Source organism: Wolffia australiana, chromosome 14 (assembly GCF_029677425.1).
Source record: "Wolffia australiana isolate 7733 chromosome 14, ASM2967742v1".
NCBI classification, from domain to species: domain Eukaryota; kingdom Viridiplantae; phylum Streptophyta; class Magnoliopsida; order Alismatales; family Araceae; genus Wolffia; species Wolffia australiana.
Genome location: NC_135848.1, coordinates 12,310,853 through 12,321,827, shown reverse-complemented (window position 1 = coordinate 12,321,827; position 10,975 = coordinate 12,310,853).

The window sequence follows — 10,975 nt, the reverse complement described above, 5'->3', positions numbered from 1 at the left end:
TTCTGATTGGCAAGTTGAGAATGACGTAACGGCTACCGGATGGCGCCGACCGCGTTAGACTCTGTAGTATGAATATCTATCTATCTATCTATCTATCTATCTATCTATCTATCCATCTATCTATCTATCTATCTATCTATCTATCTATCTATCTATATACCCATCTCTCTATCTATCTCCTCAGTCTCCTCTCCGGCTATGTTCCTCTATTTCCCCATCCCTCTCTCTGTCCCACTCTCTGGCTCTATCTCTCTGTTTGACCCTCTCTCTATCTCTCTCCCACTTCTGTCTCTCTCTGTTTTACCCTCTCTCTATCTCTCTCCCACTTCTGTCTCTCTCTGTTTGACCCTGCCTCTCTCTATGTCACTCTCTCTCTCTATCTCTATCTCTCTGTTTGACCCTCCCACTCTCTCCTCTCTGTCTCTGTCCCTCTCTTTCCCCATCTCTTTTTCTTGTCTCCATCTCTTTCTCTATATCTCTCTCCCATTCTCTGTCTCTATCTCTCTTTGACCCTCGCTCTCTCTGTCTCTCTCTCTTTGACCCTCCCTCTCTCTGTCTCTATCTCTCTCTTTCCGCCGTTTTTGTCTGTATCTCCCTTTCACCCTCTCTCGCCCTGTCTTTATCTCTCTCTTTCGCTCTCTGTCTCGATCTCTCTTTCTCCCTCCCTATCTCTCTCTCTCTCTCCGCGCCTGTCTCTGTCTGTATCTCCGTCTCTCACTCTCTCCCCGTCTCCCTCTCTCTCTCTCTCTCTCAACAAGGCTCTTCAAAAGAACAAGACATTCTAGCAAAGCATGAACAAGATAGCAGAGAGATTGAAACAGAATAAAGAACATAAACTTCATAATTTTCCATAATTCTTTTGCCCCCTCTTTTCTCTTTCGTTCTCTCTCTCTCTCGCTATATCTCTCTCTCTATGTATCTCTCTCGCTATCTCTCTATCTCTCTATCTCTCTCTCGCTATCTCTCTCTCTCGCTTAGTCGCTTCCTCTTGCTCCGCTTGATCTCTCATTGTCTCTTACTCCCTTGCTGTCTCTCTCTTTCGTTCTCTCTTTATCTCTCTTTATTTATCTCTCTCTTTCTCTCTCTTCAGCTCTCTATCTTTCTCTCTCTTCAGCTCTCTCTGTCTCTTTCTTGCTCTGGCTTCTCGAACTATCTTTCCCTTTCGTATTGTATTCCGTCCCAAATCGTCGTTCGTAATCCGTCCAACAGCCCTCACTTTCTCCCTGAAAAATCAGATAAATACAGCTATCATTTACCACTGCTAATGAGTTTTTCTATTTTTGAGATAAATTTAATCGGCTCATTTAGGTACTTCTACTTTGCTTTCTCCGATTAAGATATACCCCGAGGACAGCAGAGAGTTAAATTGCTTATTCACATCAACAATGTTTAAAAAATGCATTAGTTTAGTTGATGGCAGCTACTTTAATGTCATGATTGTTTGCAGTGTCGCATGCTTTATAAAAGTTTTTATGTCTTATTTCATTGATTCCTAAGGGATAAAAATATATATCAATGTCACTTGTGGAAACCATCAGTACTTTTGCTGATATAATCAACTAGCTCTCAAGATGTGATTCCAGAGAATATGTAGAAGCATACTCCTAGCATATTATATTCTGCAGTTGAAACAAGTCCAATGAATTCTTTTATTATAGTGGCAAAAAATGGATATTTCATCTGTTCTGTAAACTCTGGTACACATTATTTGTCAACTAAAGAATATTTCAGTGCACTATGCATGCATAGTATCTTGGTATAAAAGATTATCTCAATACTTTCAGATATCATATTGACAGAATCATACCTCTGTATCAGTTATTTAAATGACAAATTAAAAGAAGATTTTTTTTGAAAATTGGCTAATCATGGTATGTTGTTTGCATGAGCCACTCACCATTTTTCACTGTTTAAAAACAAATTTATTCAGATGACCTTTCCTATCTAACAAAATGATATAAAATTAATTTTGGGAAAATATTAGTGTGAAAAAGTTCTAAATAGCTGGTGTACGGGGTACTGATGACATTAATTAATTTATTATAATCTAAATTACAAACATTTTAGCTTGGAATTCCAAATATTTTGGTAAAAGATATTTAAGCAATTCATTGACAATATATGCATAAAATAGCTAAAACCTTTTTATTTCTCCCATAAGGCTTCAGAAAATGCAACGAGGATTGACACATTTTTGGAGAAAAAAAATTAACTTGTATTTAAAATAGAAATTATAAAAATCTCAGAAAATGAAATAAATTAAATTGAAATATACACATTTATTTGAACGTGGTAAGGTTTGGATTCATTAGTAAACTTCATTTTCTTACCTAGGCCTTTTGGGTCATTAAAGTCAATTTAGCTACAACTGTTGAGTCCAATAGGTTCTCATGGATTATTCGGAGGTTCAATATGGCATATATAATTTTAATGTTGCAAAATGCTACAACTATGGGATTTTAAATGGTATGAAGAAATCCAGGCATTGATGACTAATGATGTTCTTGTGAAATTCAGGCAAGTGTTCTACATGGTTCTTAGGGCTCATACATATGCACATCTTGGTGACCTACTAAATTGCGTTATATTTCTAATGCTTAGAAGATTCAAGATATGCCTGGAAAAGGGATCTAGAGTTTCAAAATGATGAAGTACATGATGCCATGGTATTCACACACAGGACAAATGTCATGATAGAAATAGATGAAGCTGTCCAGTCAATATATAAAACGTGACATCTTTGTATTCCTTATTCATGTGTTCTTCCTCAAATTTCTACATTTCAACGATGGAGTCTGGAATTACAGATCATTTGATAATACACATATGTATCAATCACATCTTCTCTTGCATGTACTTTTGTAACTTTTTATGGCTTGACTATCAGACATTGTTTTTCGTTTTCCCCCTGGATTGACCCAAGATTTGTGGAAAAAATTGTATTTGTTATTGAATCAGTAAAATTTGTGTTTATCAATGAATTATTTTCATCTTCAATTATTATTAACTTTTATATCTGTCTATAGATCATTATATCTTTTGACAACAACTTCTTGATGTTGATGCAACATTCAGAATTATATTATTTGACTCAACCATCATAAGCATTGACTTTCAAATCTCAATTGTTTTTTCCTTCTCAGTCTCTCTCCTTTGCCAAATCTATCACTCTCTCATGAAATAAAATTACGCGTGTCATTTTGATATTGTTGTAAATGTAATTCGCCTAAATCAAATAAAAAATTTTAATCATAGGAAACTCACTCAAATATGCCTAATGGGAGTGAATTCGTCTCCACAGCGAATGGACATTAGAGATCTATATAATAGTTTAGTTAGACTTAGCTAGAGTAAGATGATAGGATAATAAAAGGGATTAGATATATAGCTGAGTGAAAGAAGGGATGAGGTGATAGAGGGAAATATAGTAAAAATGAAGAGAAAAATTACTGAGTTTAAATGAAACTTATTTATATTATTGTGGAGAGGAAAGATAATAAGACAGCTAGTTGAAGATATATCTTTATATTTTAATCAAGATGTTGGAGAGATATGGTGAACAGAGACCAGTAAGGATACTATGATTAGTAGGTAAGATTCTTAGTATGATTATTTCTTTCAATTATTTCTATGAGGGGTAGAGATATATAATTTTTAAGAATATTTAGATTTATTTAGGTAGTGAATAATGAATTTTATTTAGTGTGATATAAGATAAAGAAGACAATAGAAAGGGATACACGAATTATGTTTGATAGGGGGATATATTATTTAATTATATGTGGGTTAATTGAGTAGAGAAAGGTATATCTGTATATATATGATTTCTAGTAACAGTGCTAGGGAGTGAATATGTTTTCTTAAAAGTTAGAGGACTTTAATTAATTAGTGAGAGTAATAAAATATTATTATAATAATTAAGAAGAGTATTGATAGTATTATATGGTCGTGGATAGTTTATAATCATATAATACATTTATGGAAATTCATATATTTAATTAGTATTAAAAATGTATTGGCAGAAAATATATATCCCTGACCATGTAATAGCTGTATTGCAGAATGCCTCAAAGAGGTGGTGTTATGAAAACATTATGAAATCAGTTCCTCTTTGAATCAAAATGAATTCTACTCAATCAAAGATGTTCATAAATTAATTTTCATCCATTTAAAGCGAATATGAGTGGTGAATCTGCTCGTATTTGAAGAAATGGGGGTGGAGACATTGATTACAGCCACCTAACCTTGATGAATCCTTATCTGGACCATCCTCATGCTCCCAGGACCTTTTGAGGTTTTCACGACCTTGGATGGTCCAGAAACTGCTGAACAGGTCTCCATCATTGCCCTTTCTTCTGGCAATCAAAGATGCATCAATTTGGTATCAAAATTCAGATTTAAAGGGTCAAGATAGAAGCTCCCTCAACTCTCCATCAAATGACCACTGATCCAATGGCTTTCCCCAACCATTGAATCAGTCTATGGTCCCACTCGCCATTGGCCTCCATCGGTTGATCAATGATATTGACAGCCGGGGGTGACGAAAGATGGGTTTACCATTGTCCAATCAATGATAACGCCAGTTAGGGTTGACAAAAGAGGGGTTTACCATCGTTAGTGTGATCCCCTTTGGATGGAGCCAATGGCTGCAATTAAGTCACAGATGTGAACCCATCACTTACGGTGCACCCCTCCTCCGAGTCAGCTTCCCCATCAGCCACTTCATCAATGACTGACCTTCTGATTGGTTAGTTGGTGGTCCCACCCTCCACTTTGGCAATTGCCAATGAATCAGACACCTATAAATGATATATAATAGGTAACTATTTTTGTAATTAAAATCTCACCATTCGATTCTTTTTAAGAGGATAAAAAAAGAGAGATTAAATCTGTCAATTTAGAAGAAGCCCGCCATTAGTCAGGTTTGATCCGAGTTGGCTCAAACCTGGTTAGTGGTTTATTAGGATTGCAGGCCATTGGGCTGCGTTCCTTTCTCATTCCATTGGCCCAGCCTAATGCAAGACTGAAAGTTGTAGCTATCCCACATCAACAATGTTAAAAATTTAGACACATTTATGAATTATGGGTGATGATATCAATTGAACAAATAGCATCCTTGGGGCATGCTATTTGTTGTGATCTCTACTAGTGGGCCTATGTGAGCTCCTGTGGGCTCACTTTTGGACTCTTTGGGCAGTGTGGGCTGGTGCATAGGTGGTGGCACTTGTCGGCTACGAGAAGGCTCGAGCACTCCAACACTCACTTGCTTGTGGGTGGCTTGATTGCTGCTGCTACCAGCTCTTGGTTTCCTCTAAACAACATTTTTTATCTTATTATTATTCTTATTTATTTACCTTCAGCCCTGTAATAAACTAACACACTAATGTGAAGAAGTGAATCCATTAAAATTAATAATGTTGGAACATAATTTGCATGAAAATAATCAGGCTGGTAAAATACGTAAATAAATTGTGTTGTTTTAACATGGGAGACCAATTGAGGCATATATTCTAAACTTGTATTAAATTAAATCTAGTATCAATAGAATGAAACAGAAAATGGCCAAAATATGGGTATGCTAGTATGCATCATTTTGGGTTCATCACTCTCCTCTCCCTTTCTTCATCTCTCTCTTTTCCTTTCACCCTATCCCTTCATCCACATCACTCTATTCCCCTCTCTGTATTCTCTAGCTATCTCTTTCCTCCTCACTGTTTCTCAATCCATGATCTATCCATTTCACTATCACCATTTCCATTACATCAATCTATATATTTTCCTCTAACCCTTCCCTTATCTTAATCTCTCTCTTGGCATCTTAGTTTCTCCCTATATCCAGCAATCTCCATTTCCCTCACACTTTTTCTCTCTTGCTTCCTCTCTCATTATCTCAAGTATATTTATCTCTATCTCTAACACCCTCTGCCTCTCCTGGTCCTCCCTCTTTTCCCCTCTCACTCTCTCCCTCTAGTATGCTCAATGTCAGCTGGGTGGAATGTGAAGGGCCAGTGCATTTATTTGGGATTTTACCTTTTTTAATAGTTTTTTGAGTGACTTTATTTCATTATTCTTTTATCATTTAAACATAAAATATTCCTCTTATTTTGGTATTATGTGTAAACCCAGAGGTCATAAATGATGCAAAGAAGTGTATCCCTAACAATGCAAATGCAATATCAGAATGTATTTTGGTGATATCTACGTGCAGGTCGTCATCAGCTACATATGAACTCAAAGACATTGTGAGTTTGTAAAGCTTTATTTCAGACATACATATGAACATGTTGTTGAAGAAAAGATATTTCACATGCATCAAACCCAAGGGAAAGAAGTAGGAGATACCATAGCTCATCTTTTGAAGTTCACTACGATGATCATTGACTAACTTAGAGGCATTCTAACAAGCATGAGAATTCCGAAAGCAAGCCGATGTAAATGTGTATGGGAATTGGTTGATTAAACTATGCTTTCTGACAATTACAAGGAAGTACAATGTGTGTCCCTCACAATGGATGCTTGTAAAATGGAGATGATTTTTCCCTTTTTGACCATAAAAGCTAATTGGGTTGACACCAATGTAAGCTGGAGTATCAGGTCCCTGACCTAAGAAATCTTGATAAGAAGCATTATACAGAGCATATGAGCCAACTAGTCAACAAAAGTGCCAAAGTTATAAATAATTCAAATTTCTATCAAAATTGCTACAAAATATTATTATGAGTATTAAAAAAATATGAATCCTATGATTGTATCAATTATTGCTGAAATTCTTATAATTACAGTCACTACCTATAAAAATGCAAAAAACTTAACAATGATGCATTATTTATCAACCATATTACTGCTTGTGAATCTGCTACTCACTAACTACCCATGTGTGACATTAGTGGTGCATATCTGTAATCTAATTGTGTAAGCAGGCTTTATGAGCCTTCACATAACCATATGGACATGGATAAGTCATTGATTTAAGTAGGGTGGGATCTCATGTATGGTGCATACCTCCGTTGGTGAGTTGTTAGCCAAATTCAAAGTAGTTTTAAAAGCAATGTCTGGTTCCCTTTTTTGGAGAACAAGCTATGTCTACATATGAAATATTATTGAGATACCCAATACTAACCAAGAAGAGCAGGACAGCCAGATGAAGTGAAACTTGAGTATGTTGCATAGGGCCATAGAGAATACTGAAATGGTTGATCAAACAGTATGCACAACCATCTCTTCACATGGAACTACACCAAAGAGATTAAGGAGTGGACTAATTTAGGTCACTTTATGGAGCCATTTCATTAGGCACAAATTACGTCTGTAGTTACAAGATGGTCAGGATAAATGTGGTTCTTTTTGTGATCTAAGTGATATAAACATATCTCAACAATGTGGTGGACTATTTTGACATGGAAAGTATTTTTTCATGATGGAGATGTTGTCTGCAGAGTATAGGTAGTCTACTGAAGCTGGGGCAATGCCATGATGCAAAAAATTGATATGTATGCAAAAATCATATGCTTCCCTCATGGGATGTGGCTTTATCCATCTTAGACACATTGATAAATATTGCACTGATTCATTCTTTTATTCATTTAGACACTCTCTTGCGTGTGTGATCTTGTCTACATTTCTCATTTACGTAGGATTTTCAACCACTTCAGTAGGAGTTATTGACATTATAGGTTTTTATCAACATACTTCATCATTTTCTCCCTCATTATTAAACTTTGATTGACGTTGCCCATCATCACCATAGCTATATTCTTCATGATAAAATCATACTCCACAGCGGTTATCATTCTCTTCGACTATAATTATCATTCCCAGTAACGTTGCTTGTAGTGACAATCACCCTATTACATCATCTATTTTTAAGAACAAAAATTCAAGAATGAATCCTTTTTCATGATAAACTACCCTATAACTTTAAATGTTTTATCAAAAAGTTAGGTTCCTTATAACCTCAGTTTCACAAACAATAAGACAATTTTCAAAGAAAACTTGGAAGCACAAGTTATACTTCATTTCCGCATGGATTACCCATGCTGCTCCCTATGAAAAGCTAGTAGTCAAAGATAAGTAAAGAGTACCTTAGATTTTATTAACTATTCATCAAGATAGACCTATCATGGACAACTATCCACATACAACATTTCACTTTAAATGAGTTTTATTTCATCTCTGATATCTAAAAATAAATTATTTCAGAGTTGATTTTACCTGGTTTCCCACCTTCCACCTGGTTTTGAATTATTTTTCTTGATTTTTTTTTGAATATTTAGTAGTCAAAAGTTCAGTAAGACTTCATGAAGTTAATTCAAATTATTCAAATCTCATGAAATTCAATCAATTTTAAATCAAATGCATGTCTTCAAAATATCACAATATGGTAGATTTCTTCTTTGGTACCTACGTAAGCGATCAGATGTATTTGTCCCACCAAGAGGAACTGAAGTTTTATATCCTTGGAAAATATATTTTCTTAATACTAGTGTTCTCCCTTCATTTTGAGCTTTCATAAGTTTGGAGCACATCATATACCATCAGGGAAAGAAAATGAAAGCTAGTGGATAGATACTAGTGTTCTTTTACTAAAAACGATTTTCATCTGGTGACTTTTGGCCATTGGATATGTGTATATATGATAAAACATATCATTCCACCATTATATTTTAATTTCATTTATTAAATTCTAAAATATCCCTTTTAATCTTATATAATGAGGTTGTCCTCCATTTCTCCTCAAATTTGGTAAATGAAATTATAAAATAGAAACTATTTTCATTAGAAAAAATAGTATTTTTTCATTATTGTTTCATCTATATAACATTAATAATTTATGAATCATAATTTGCTTATAAATATCAGAATCAAACTTTCATTTGAATATTATACCGAAATTTATATCTAGAGTAAATGTTCACCATTAATAAATGGTATTAATATTGGATGTTTAAACTTGCTCTAGGTACCAAACTTGAATGTTGAATCATTGACCATTAGTTCAAAGGTAGCTCTCTTCATAAAACTAAAGGGATTCAGTAAAAACAACATAATTTGTAATTCATAATCCTTTCGTCCACTCATTTTTGAATTACATATAAAAATTGGAACATTGTTTCATACCATTAAAAATGTGTTCACCTACCCACTAATGAATTTTAAGTCACGTTTGTTAAAATAATCTCATTCTCAAATGCTTTGTCCGAAATATTGATGTTTTAAAAATAAGACTGTATTTATTTGATGGATGGGTCGCTCTTTCAAGGCCGTTGATTTATAGTATTTTTTGCTGAGCAATATTATCATTATGATGTTAATGACCTTCTAGTGTCATCACATTCAAAATTTCATGAACGAATGATTTCCTTTATCTTAAGTTGAGGAATAAAAAGACCCATTGAAAGAACATTTTGAAAATTTCACTCTTGGAAATATTTATGGTAACCTATGGAGACTATTTTTCATAAATTAAAGATTTTACTCATTTATTAAGTTCATGATTTTAATATTCACATTACATTTAAATAAGAATGGAATAATATTGAATATTGAGATTTTCCCTTGCCCCTTGATGGTTTTTATAGTGATTTAGCGACCAGTTATTTATAAAATCTAAAAAGAACATTGTATTTATAAATTCAATAAACGGACATACTGATATTCCTCATTTATGAAATAGTACATGTGTGATGGAAAGGTACATTTAGCTTGAGTTTTGTAGTTCAGATAAATATCACACAGAAAGGATATTTGACAAAAAATATTTATGCACATGAAGCAAATTTGAATATTTTTCCTAAATATTACCATTTTATGGAACACCATGCAGTTATAACTTTTTATGTGGAATCCCTCTTATAAATAGTTATAAGGATTTTCCTAAATTATTTAGTCAAGGTGTATCCTTTGAATATTTTTTTATTTAATTTATAATAATTTTAGTACGCAGAAATATTTTACATATAACACTAATCCTGGAGTTCAGGTTGTGAAATGATGAGGATTACATATCATCTGATTTAATAAAATCATAAATCAGATAAAAAATCAATACATTCAAAAATTTTAAGTATGATTAAAAATTAAATTTATGATAGTTTTTAAAAAAGATCCACGTAATATAAACCTTTTAATCATACATTGATTCATAATAGAGTTGAATCAGGTGATATCTACAAGATAAATGACAGCAGAAAAAGGGAGCTTTTGGAGATAAAAATAAATTGATTTTTTTATTTTCTGGTTAAATTATTCCTCTTTGAATAAATAAATATTTAATTTAAAAATATAGATACCATTTTGTAATTATTTCTTCTTAAAATTTTTTCATTTATTTGTAAATTTAGAAGGTATGGTTTATTGGAAATACCTAGGATCATAATTAAGATTATTTTATTTTATGATTAATTTATGGAGGGCCGTTAATTTATAGTAAATTAACTAGGGGATATATAAATTATTTATATAAAAGTATTTTCATTATTGTAATGTATTTTGGAAATTTGAAAAAAGCTAATGTCTGATTAAGTAGTTTTAGGAAAGCATGGAATAAGTATTATGTAATTTATATTCCATTAGATAGGAATTAAAATAAAATACAAGTATACTTATTTATCTTAGGGATCTAAGTATTCATGGATTTTCATTTAGAAAATACACGGGTATAAATCATATCAATCCAGAAAAAATTATATAAATAAAATAAAATTATTCTAATTTTTAAGGAAAATATGTAATGTGTATGCAGAAAAAGATGGAAAATGTCATTAAATTATAAAACCCCTAAGTGGCCATCTAGTTATTATCCAAAATAACACATATCAATTAATGGCTAAATATAAATTTTATACAATTTAAATCTGTCCAAAATAATTTGGATAATTTTTTGTCAAAATTAAGTAGTGCTATATCTGAATAATTCAAAATTTTTCACACCTAAAAAATTATACTTTAAAGTAAACATTTAATATATGATATTTTA